The sequence below is a fragment of the Chinchilla lanigera genome, unplaced genomic scaffold, assembly GCF_000276665.1.
Source record: "Chinchilla lanigera isolate Chin_1 unplaced genomic scaffold, ChiLan1.0 scaffold00007, whole genome shotgun sequence".
Classification (NCBI taxonomy): Eukaryota; Metazoa; Chordata; class Mammalia; order Rodentia; family Chinchillidae; genus Chinchilla; species Chinchilla lanigera.
Genome location: NW_004955408.1, coordinates 24,612,446 through 24,622,117, shown reverse-complemented (window position 1 = coordinate 24,622,117; position 9,672 = coordinate 24,612,446). Strand labels below are relative to the sequence as shown.

Here is a 9,672-nt window from a genome sequence, read left to right as displayed (position 1 = left end):
CTGGAAGTTCTGGGACTTTGGCAGATGGTGGCTTCTGCAGATGTAGGACAGAGAGCGATGGGTTTAGCTCTGTGCTGGCCAATAGAAGCCTAGCGTGATGCATAGAGAGAGAAAGGGGTGTCTGCACATGCTCTTGGCTTTCTGTGATGGCATCATTGTTTACTCAGGCAGTCTAACCCTGCCCCCATTCTCTGTGAGACCCTGACTGCATGCTGCACCTTACAGTCTTAGCTGGCAGACAGGCATAAAAGTATCTGCCTTCCAGGCTGTTGTAAGGAAAAGAAAAATCGTGCATATAAAAGTTTTGGCCTATAGTGATGATAATATCTATCTGTCTTTATTGCACACTTAATTTCAAGCATCTGTGTGTTCCTTCTCACATGGAATCATGACGGCTCAATGAAGGAAAAACTCATGCTCCTCTTGTTTCGCAGACAAGAAACTGAGGTAGGGGAGATTCAGAGCCTCCCCTAAGACTCCAGAGTCTGAGTTCTTGACACCTTTTGCCGTCATGAAGATTCAGGTTTTCTGGAGAAGCACTTAGAGCAAGAGTGTGGCCACGGAGTGTCGCCTGAGAAGTCCAACTGCTCCTCTTCGCAGTGCCATGGCGGGACTGCTGTCTTCGACTGAGACAAACTGAAGTTGTATAAGAACACAGTGGACCAAAAAGGTCCTTTAAACAGCGAAGTTCCTCTCAGAGGGGCCAGAAGCCTGTTGCAGGAGAGATGTGTCACAGCAGAGCCCAGGCGAGGGGGGCTCCGTGCTCAGGTGCTCGGTGAGGGTAGCGCTGTTTCTGTGTGCTTGCAGTGTTTCGGCCCCTCCGTGATGATACACATTTGAATTTGAGTAAAGAAGATAGAAGGGCTCATGGGGTGGGCAAACGCTGCACCGGTGCCTCTAGCACTTGGCATTCCCAGCACACTGAGAGCGTTCGGTGTCTATTTGTCAGGACAGTGTGGCCAAGGCTGAGTGTCTGGGCTTGGCAACCTGCCTTCTGAGGTTGAAATGGCTTCAAAATGAGATCAAAACATCCGTGTCTGGGACATTTCTGGGCTCAGAACACTGCTCCAGTTCCTACTTCCGCTCTCGGACTGCTCCCTCCCGCAGTGTCTTCTTCCCCAGGGAGTCCTGAGGGCATTCAGGGGTCTCCCAAGGAGGCCTTGGTCTGTGCTCTGGGGACCTGCTCCAGACGGGTGGGTCAGAAGATTCAGGCCAAGTTCATAAAAACACAGTGAGTATGTAGACACGGCCCGAAACCAGGTTCCTGAGGACCTTACGCCAGTTTCCTTTTGTTTTAAGCTGTTTGGGGTTCTGGCAACCAGAGAGAGAGGGATCATTGACACAATAGCTGCATGTCAGGTTGTGCTTTTATAAGGAACACCATGAAACTCTCTTCTGTGGCCAAGACGCATCCTGCACTTTGTGGATGGGCCTTGTGACCAAGTTCAAAGGCGCCTCTGATGGAATTCCAGGGTGGGGCAGGGCAGGGTAAGGACGGTGCGCTATTGACCTAAGGGACACGAACTGATGAGAAGCTTCAAGGAGCATGGGACTGCTGGTAGCTCCTGGGCTCTCCAGGACAGGTTGGATGGTGAGCTGCGTGGACACGGAGACCCGAGTTCCACTCTTTTCTTCCCCACTTCTCTGTGCTGTCTCAGTTTCTTCATCCGTAAAATGAGGATGACACTGTCACTTTCCATGTCGTAGGGTCAGTGTGTCATGGCAGGGGCCACCTTGGGCTCCCTCAGCGGGACAGGTTGGAGTAGAGTATGACAGAGCGGTGTATGCCATGGTCCTTGTCTCCCTGCACACAGCAGGGCTAACACCTAAGACAGTGAGGCTACCAGTAGCTGATATGACTGAGGTCTTGACTGTCCTGAGCTGAACAAGCTTGTTCTCACTGAATCTTTGAAGCTGTGCTCCGGGTCTGTGCCACTTTTCTTTCTATTTGGGGGTTGAGGGATCAGATACCAAGTCCATTGCGATAAATCTGTGCCATCCCTTAAGAAGCACACACACAGTAACACTCACTAAAGCACATCTAAATTCCACTTGCTGTTTGAGGTCTGGCAGGAGCCTCACTTCCTTGGTCTAGTCTTCTGACCACAGGGATTTCTCCCTACCCATCTGGACTGCAGAGATGTATACATTTTAATAAAAGTTGTCAGTACTTAAAAGCAAGAGCTTTCCCACACACATCCAACTTCCTGGCTTTTCTTGAAGAATGAACAATCTGGTCTGATAGACTCAGTTCCTGCGTGACACACTTGCCAGGTCCTGGGTGACCCCATCCTCCCTTAGGGTGTCCTGGTGTTCCTGTTGGTGACTTAACAATGCCACATTCTCTGTCTGGCCTTCAAGTCATTTGGCTTGTGGTCCCTACTCTCTCCACTGAGTTACCTAATCACAGTACTTTTGAGTATTAGTAGATATTGCCTATGCAGTTTTTGGTCTGTCCCAGGAGGGCACCAACTCCTATATAGGAGAAATACCTTCTACATCCTTAGAATCCCTTCTGTCTAGGGCTGTGTGGACACTGGTGGCCAGGCCTGTCATCACTTACTGATTAAATTAGTAAAAGCAGATAGCCCTGGCAGCCTCAGAAAGGAGGCAATGACCTTAGAAGAAGCTAGCATGGTGGCTCATGCTTGTAATTCCAGCTACTGGGAAGGTTAAGGCAAGAAGATCACAAGTTCAAGACCAGCTGAGGTACCTTAGCAAGACCGTCTCAGAAACAATACAATACAAAACAAAACAAAACAAACAAAAAGCCAACCAAACAAAAATGTTACCAGAGAGAGGGATTCAGTGACCTCAGAGCGCTCATGTGGCTCCACTGCTTTACTATAATGGGGAAAGGTACATATGAAATAAATGCTTATTAGCTCCCTGCTGTGTCGTAGGCATGGTGAAAGGAATCACACAAAGAGCATTTCACTGAGCCACTACTTCAGTGTGGCTAATGCCCCAATTTTGCAGATGAGGAAAGAAGTAAAAGAGGCCCCACACAAGGTCCCAACTAGCTTGCTGGTGACAGATTCAGAATTCGAACCCGGGCCTATTGATTCCCACGTCTGACTCTTTCCGTACAAACCCTGGGCCAACTCCCCACGCCAGGGCCCTCACTGCCAAAGAGAAGACCTTTGCAATGTTTTGTGTCCTTGAAGGCAAACCAAAAGAATTCCCTACTCGCTGCTGGCATTTCAAGTATTGGTTTATGGGTTTTTTGGTGAGAATGCATCCAGGGGCCTATCACCCTTAGTGAAATAGATACTTTTCCAATCAAAGAGTCAAACCAGAACTTGGCTTCTTAGAAAACCACTTGTCTGGAATGCCTGCCAGCGACCAGCCAGTCCCGCAGTTCAAATTTTTAAAGCTGTCTCAAACGTATGGAGAGACCTGTAGGGTGGAGGGTGGGAAAAGTGCATACTTTGCTATGGAAATATATAGACCTTCAAGTTGTTGGGACCCCTTAGCTGGGCATAGCCAAGCCAACCTTTTCATGGCATTCTCAGAAGTCTCACTGCCTCACTGAACCCCAAATGTGCTTTTATTTCATGAGACTTTTCTTTCATGAAACAAAAACAGTAATTAAAGAGAAAAACCTTCTATAAACAAGTGTCTATAGTTCTCATTTGCTTAACTTTTTCCAACCTTATGAAAAATTGGAACTGAAATTGCCTTCTGAAGGAGGGTTCGGGAAGTATTTTCTTTCAGGTTCATTCAAAATAGTCACACCTCCTTCTCCACCCCTTCCCGAATTCTGATGTTTCCAATGGTCTCCACTATATCCTGGAGAGTCATAATGTGGTGTGTTTTCATTATCTCTAGCCACAATGATGGGGACATGTAAATGACTTTAATTGTCATTTATGATCTTAACCCTCACCCCGAATCTAGATGGAATCCGAGACCCTAATGGTTTGATTGTTTGCACTAGAGAGATTGGTTAATCCCATCCAAGAACCAGTTACGGGCTGGTTAAGGACCTGTTAACTCATTCCAAATGGTCAACCAAGGCGGGTGAGCAGACATAACCTGTGGTTCAGAAAGGTTTCCCTTAACCCTTCCTGAATTTTGATCTGAGGTTTATACAAACAGCAATTATGTGCGGAGTGGAGCCCAGCCAAGGAGTCTCTGAGAAAACTCCATCTTACACATTTGCTTTGAGACGGCCAGACATAAATCTTTGAGGATATCCGTCTTCCTAACGGAGTGGCTGCATTTTATGGTTACTACACCCTGGTTAGATTTTAATGGATAAAATATTTTTTTGAGTCCAAGGAAAGGGCTAGTATTCCCTGAACGGCTAATACAGTCTTTCAAGCAGAAAGGAATGCCTATTTTTTAAAAGTCAAAGAATATACACTACCAAGGGGAGAAGTGTGTGTGTGTGTGTGTGTGTGTGTGTGTGTGTGTGTTTGGGTGGATAAATGGAAGAGTAGCACTTTAAAATATATTTGCACTTTTTTCAGGATAAGGAAATTTAATTTTTCTGCTTCTGAAAAAATAGATTGAGCTGGGATACATTGGCTGTCTCCAAGGTAAGGTAACCCAATCCAAACTACTTTATCCTGTGCCCTTTGAAAAAAATGTTAATACTACTAAAAGACCAGATATTTTGTCTGCCCATTCATTATTGATTCACAGTACTTGTCCTCCTTCCCTCCCCTTTTTTCCTCCCTTCTTCCCTTCCTCCTTTCCTCCCTTCCTTCCTTCCTTCCCTCCCTCCTCTCTTTCCTACACATATTTTTATGAGTACCCACTATGTGTTAGGCACTGTCCAAGGTTTTGATGAAGTTCCAGACGTACATCCCCTGGGGGAATGTGTCGTGCATATCGAGCTGGGTTTCTTAAATTTGCTGAGCAAGTGAGAACATTACCCTACGAGATCTCACGGTAATCTCAAAGAAAGAAATTAGAGAAAGGCACTTATGGAGCTTGGGGAATGGTGATTTAAGAGTACTCTGCCGGGCACCAGAAACGCAGAGACAAATGACTCAGTTTGACTTCAAGTTCCTCACAGTCTGCAGTGGGAGTCAGCCCTGGAGGTAGACTGCTACTCTGAAGTGTTACGGCAGATGCCTGGGAACATGGGGGAGGGCCTCAGCTTGGGGTGTGGAGGGGGACCACAGGGAAGGCCGCTAGAGGAGTTAAAGCTCAAAGGGACTCACTGGCTGAGAAAGGAGTGGGCAGGGCATTCCAGGCAGGGGCAGGAACTGCAATATCAGGGGACCTCGTGGGAGAGAGCGTGGTGCATTTGAGGACCTGCAAACAGTTTGGGTTGACTTCAAGAGGGCAGTGTTTGATGATGAAGTTGTAGAGGGCAGGAGAGGTCAGATCATACTAGACCTTGGATGAGCAGCTCTTAGTGTGGGTTTTATGCAGGAAGACTGCCAGCCAAGCATGGAGGGGAGAAAGCTCCCGGTGCATGGGGTAAATCATGGAGCAGCCCCGGAAAAGTGCGTAGGGGATGGATTTGGAAAGACAGAAGACAGCTTGTGTCATCCGTGGCCTTAAGATGTGGAGGACAGAAAGTATGGAGACTCCAAATAGGAGATGCTGTGATAATAAGCAAGCTGCTCACCTGCGCTACATAACTTCAGCTCTTCTTTGCTGAGCACCTACTGTGTGCTGTTCTCTGCTCATGTTGGAGGTGCAGGAGTGCACAAAGATAGGTGAGACCCTGCTCTTAGGAAACAGATATTTTATTTCAGTCCTTTGATCGGTCTGTCAATCATCTGTTCAGCCAACAGGAATCAGCATCTAAGTGCTACTCTGCCCCCAGACATTTGCTTTTTCTAACGTTTAAATTGCAAACTAGGATCCAGATGAAGAAAAAGAAACCACACAAAGTAAACACTTATCCTAGAAGCATTATTGAGTGAACACCACCTGGTGCAAGACAGAGAACTTCGCCAGCTCTCCAACTGCCCCTCCATGTGCTCTGTCCTGAAATCAAGCCTCTTCCTCCTCACAAAGGGAACCAGTATCTGACACTTAGAATAATCATTTTTCCTTATGACTTTGTCACCTAAATGTGCAATGCTAATGCCATGGCTTGGGTGTGTCCCCAAAGAGCTCATGTGCTGGAAACTTAATCCCCAAATTTGTATGTTTATGTGCTTTTGGGAGACGATGGGATTGGATGAAGTCATGAAGGTGGCATTAGTGACTTTCTAAGAAGAGGGAAGAGACCCAGGTTAGCAGCAGGGTTGCTTTCCTTGTGATATGATGCCCTCTGCCATATTGTAGTGCAGCAAAGGATTCTTCACCAGATGCTAAGCAGATGTTGGCACTGTGCTCTTGGACTTCCTTGTACTTCTCAGCTTCCAGGGCTCTGAGCTAACCCAATTTCTATTCTTTATAAAGTACCTGGTTTTAGGTATTTTGCTATAGCAACAAAAATGTCTAAGACATTCAGCCATTTGAGTTTGGTTTTTCTTTAGTTAATTAAAAACTTGCTATCTCTTTTAATTTTTAGGTCTTTCCTATAATTTATGAACCTGAATCAGTTGACCTATATATTCTCCCACACAACAAGTTTGGTTTTTGCATTGTTTTGGTAGTAACATGTTCCTCTGTTCCTTATATTTCCCACAAATTGTCAGTTGGCAGAGGCTTAATCAGATTCAGGTTTAATCCTTTTGCCAGGACCATGTATGGGTGGGTGGTATGTGCTTTCACCAAGAAACATAATATCAGTTTTTGCTTCTTTTTTTTTTTTTTTTGGTACTAGGAATCCAACTCAGGACCTTGCACTTGCCAGGCCGGCACTGTGCCACTGAGCTACATCTCCTGAGGTTTTTGCTTTTCTTGTGTGACATTGGCTGCCACTGCTGCTCAGTGGTACATCTATTAATTTGTTGGGGGTTGTGCAAATGGTGATACCAGACTGTCTTTGTATATGGTCTGGAATAATTTTAAGGGAATATTTTCCCTGATTTACTGTTTGATTGTAAATCAAGTAAGATACTTACTTATAGATAAGATACTTACTGCCTTTGTATATGACCTGGAATAATTTTAAGGGAATATTTTCCCTGATTTACTGCTTGATTGTAAATCAAGTAAGATACTTACTCATTTGTAAGTATCTATATGAAAGATATCATAAATGCTTAATACTTTACTTTCACTTACCCTGTTTCAAGACCAGGTAAATAGATTTGATTCATGCTCTGCATTAAAAGTAATTAGTTTTTAAAAATATAATAAGCATATTTGATGGGTATGTTGAACAGAGACGTGATTCATGCCCCAGGCAAGAAGGTGTGAGATGTTCCGAAACTCAGAAAGGTATAACAAAGAAAAACTTGTGCATTGTTTATTTCTGCAATTTTCCACTTACTGTTTTGGAGCATGGCTTATGGGGTAATTGAAATTTCAGAAAGCAAAACTATCAATAAGCAGGGAAAACAATTTAAGATGTCTCCTGTGTTTGTCTGCAGGAAGGACAGCATGCTCACCCAGGATTTTAGCCCGGGCCTGTCTGGTTTCAGAGCTGCACTGGTCCCCTTAAGATATAAAAGAGATGCAAGGAGAGTTGCATGTGACCGTAACCCAACGCTCTGTCCTGCTTAGGATCTGGTCAAGTGGGATCAGCAATCAAGTGGGCAAGATGGGCTGGGATGTACTGGTTCTCCTCCTTCCCGCCTTGGGTGTTGCACAGTCTTTACTGGTGTTCCTGCATTTCCAAGCCAACAGGGACTTCCTAGCCACTAGAGGGGCAAAGAAGCCATCTGTTCCATGCTCAGGTGGCAGGGCCAGGGGCTCATACTCTCCAGCCCCGTGTTGGTTAGTGAGGGAGAAAAGGGGTGAGTGGTTTCCCTCCTTGCCCTGTGCTCCTCGACTGCAGCAGCTGATGCAGATTCAGATAAGCATCTGTGCTTTGGGAAGCTGATTCCTACTGAATCCAGTCCCTGCCCCGTCTGAGGTCCACCCATCCCTAACTTTCATATGAGTTATATTAAAGAGTCTGATGGGAAAGTATGTCTTGGTTTAAAAATAGAATAATACAACAATAAATCAAGAAGAAAAAGCAAACTGAAAAAATGCAGAAAACAGATGAAAAGAAAAGGGAAAAAGTGAACGGTATAAAAATACCCTCCATGCCAGGCACTTCAAATGTGATTTCCTGTGGCCTGCACTTTGAAAAGCCTGCTGTTACACCATAGACGGCGTCTGAAGGCCAGCAGGGCTGACCAGAAAGGCGTGTTGAGACTTGGAGGCCAGGGTGACATCTGACCTGCTCCTGCTCCAGACGAGTCCACCGAGGACGCGTCAGATGATTTTCCACTTGGTGGAACTGAGCTCCACGGATCTGCTCCACCCACCCTGTGCCCACCCGGTCCTGACATGCTTCCTGTTATGGGCGGTGGGGCACACAGTGGGACCACGGGTAGAGGCCAGGGCGCTGTCTTCCTTGTGGGTTGGTGCAGACAACTTCAAAAGCGGCATCTGGCATGCGGAGAAATGATTTAAAAGTGAGCTTGGGAGGCTCCCAATATGACCTACTCCAAGTAAGTAGAAAGAAAACATACATTATCTCATGTTAAAGAACAGGCATCTTTGAAGGCACTGCCAACTATTTATGAAATCCTAACTTATTGCTGAACGCCCCCTCCCCCCACAATCTTAGCAACCACTGGCAAGGCCAAAAGGACATAAACATGATGTCAGGGTGCCAGATTCCAAATTGGCCAGGATTGCATGACAAATCTGTAATTCTAATCAACCAGAATCTCAAATATATGCCCCAAGAATATACTGTCAGTATCAAGGATGCACTTGTCTGATACTAAATTATGCTCAGGAAAAGCAAAATAAACATCTTCTCCAACAGGCCGATATGGGAGGGGTGAGAGGTGGTGGTGTATGAGTGGAAAAAATAACATTTCAATAACATGAGAGAAAAAAGAACAAATCAAGACATGACTGACGCAGCCTGTGAAATTGTCCAGCTCAGATGTTTTGGGCTGAGGACTCTGCTGTCTATCCGGGGATGTGAAAGTCTGGTCAGGGTGGAGTGTAGGTGTGGATGGAAAAAGACTCCCAGCCTTGGGAGCACCTGACACAGATGGGCTTGAACCTGAGAAGTGTCCCAAGATGAATTGGGACCGTATTTATAAACCACTAAAATGTTCCTGGTTTGCCAGGCAAGAAGTTGGCAGCAGACATGCTCTAAGTGTGTGTGTGTGTGTGTGTGTGTGTGTGTGTGTGCGCGCATCTGTGTGTGAGTGTGTGTATGCGCGAGCGCACACGTGTGTCCTGGCCAGCAGCTTGAGGGCAGCTGCACTTGATTAGCAATCTCCAGCATGCCCACAAACATGCATGTGACTGAGGGGATGGTATGCTATTAAGCAAATGTGATTTGTTAATGCCACACTGTGGCTCTTGGCTCCCTTTTCTGTCCCTCTGTGCCTGAAAATGGTATCTCCAGAAGGCTGCTCCCTGGGGCTGCCTATTGAGTGCTGGCTTTAGAAGATAGGCAGGGAGTGGGGGCAAAAGAGAGACATGTGCTGAGGACTCTGCCTCCTTCCTCATTGTACTGACTCTGCCCGATGGGAGAATAAAGGACCTACGTGGCCACCAATCCGAAAGTCTCAATTTTATGTTCTAACTCTGCCTTGGAAGAGAGAAAAAGAAAGGACCAGGCACTGACTGTTGAAA

The 9,672-nt window shown here is 46.0% G+C and overlaps 1 long non-coding RNA gene across 1 annotated transcript; it reads left to right on the top strand.

Moving 5' to 3' along the window:
• Nucleotides 1-7,941, top strand: LOC106147149. Its single transcript, XR_001231920.1, has 3 exons — nt 1-1,591; nt 4,476-4,544; nt 7,452-7,941. It is a non-coding gene; the product is annotated as an uncharacterized LOC106147149 (long non-coding RNA).
• The last annotated feature ends 1,731 nt before the right edge of the window (nt 7,942-9,672 follow it).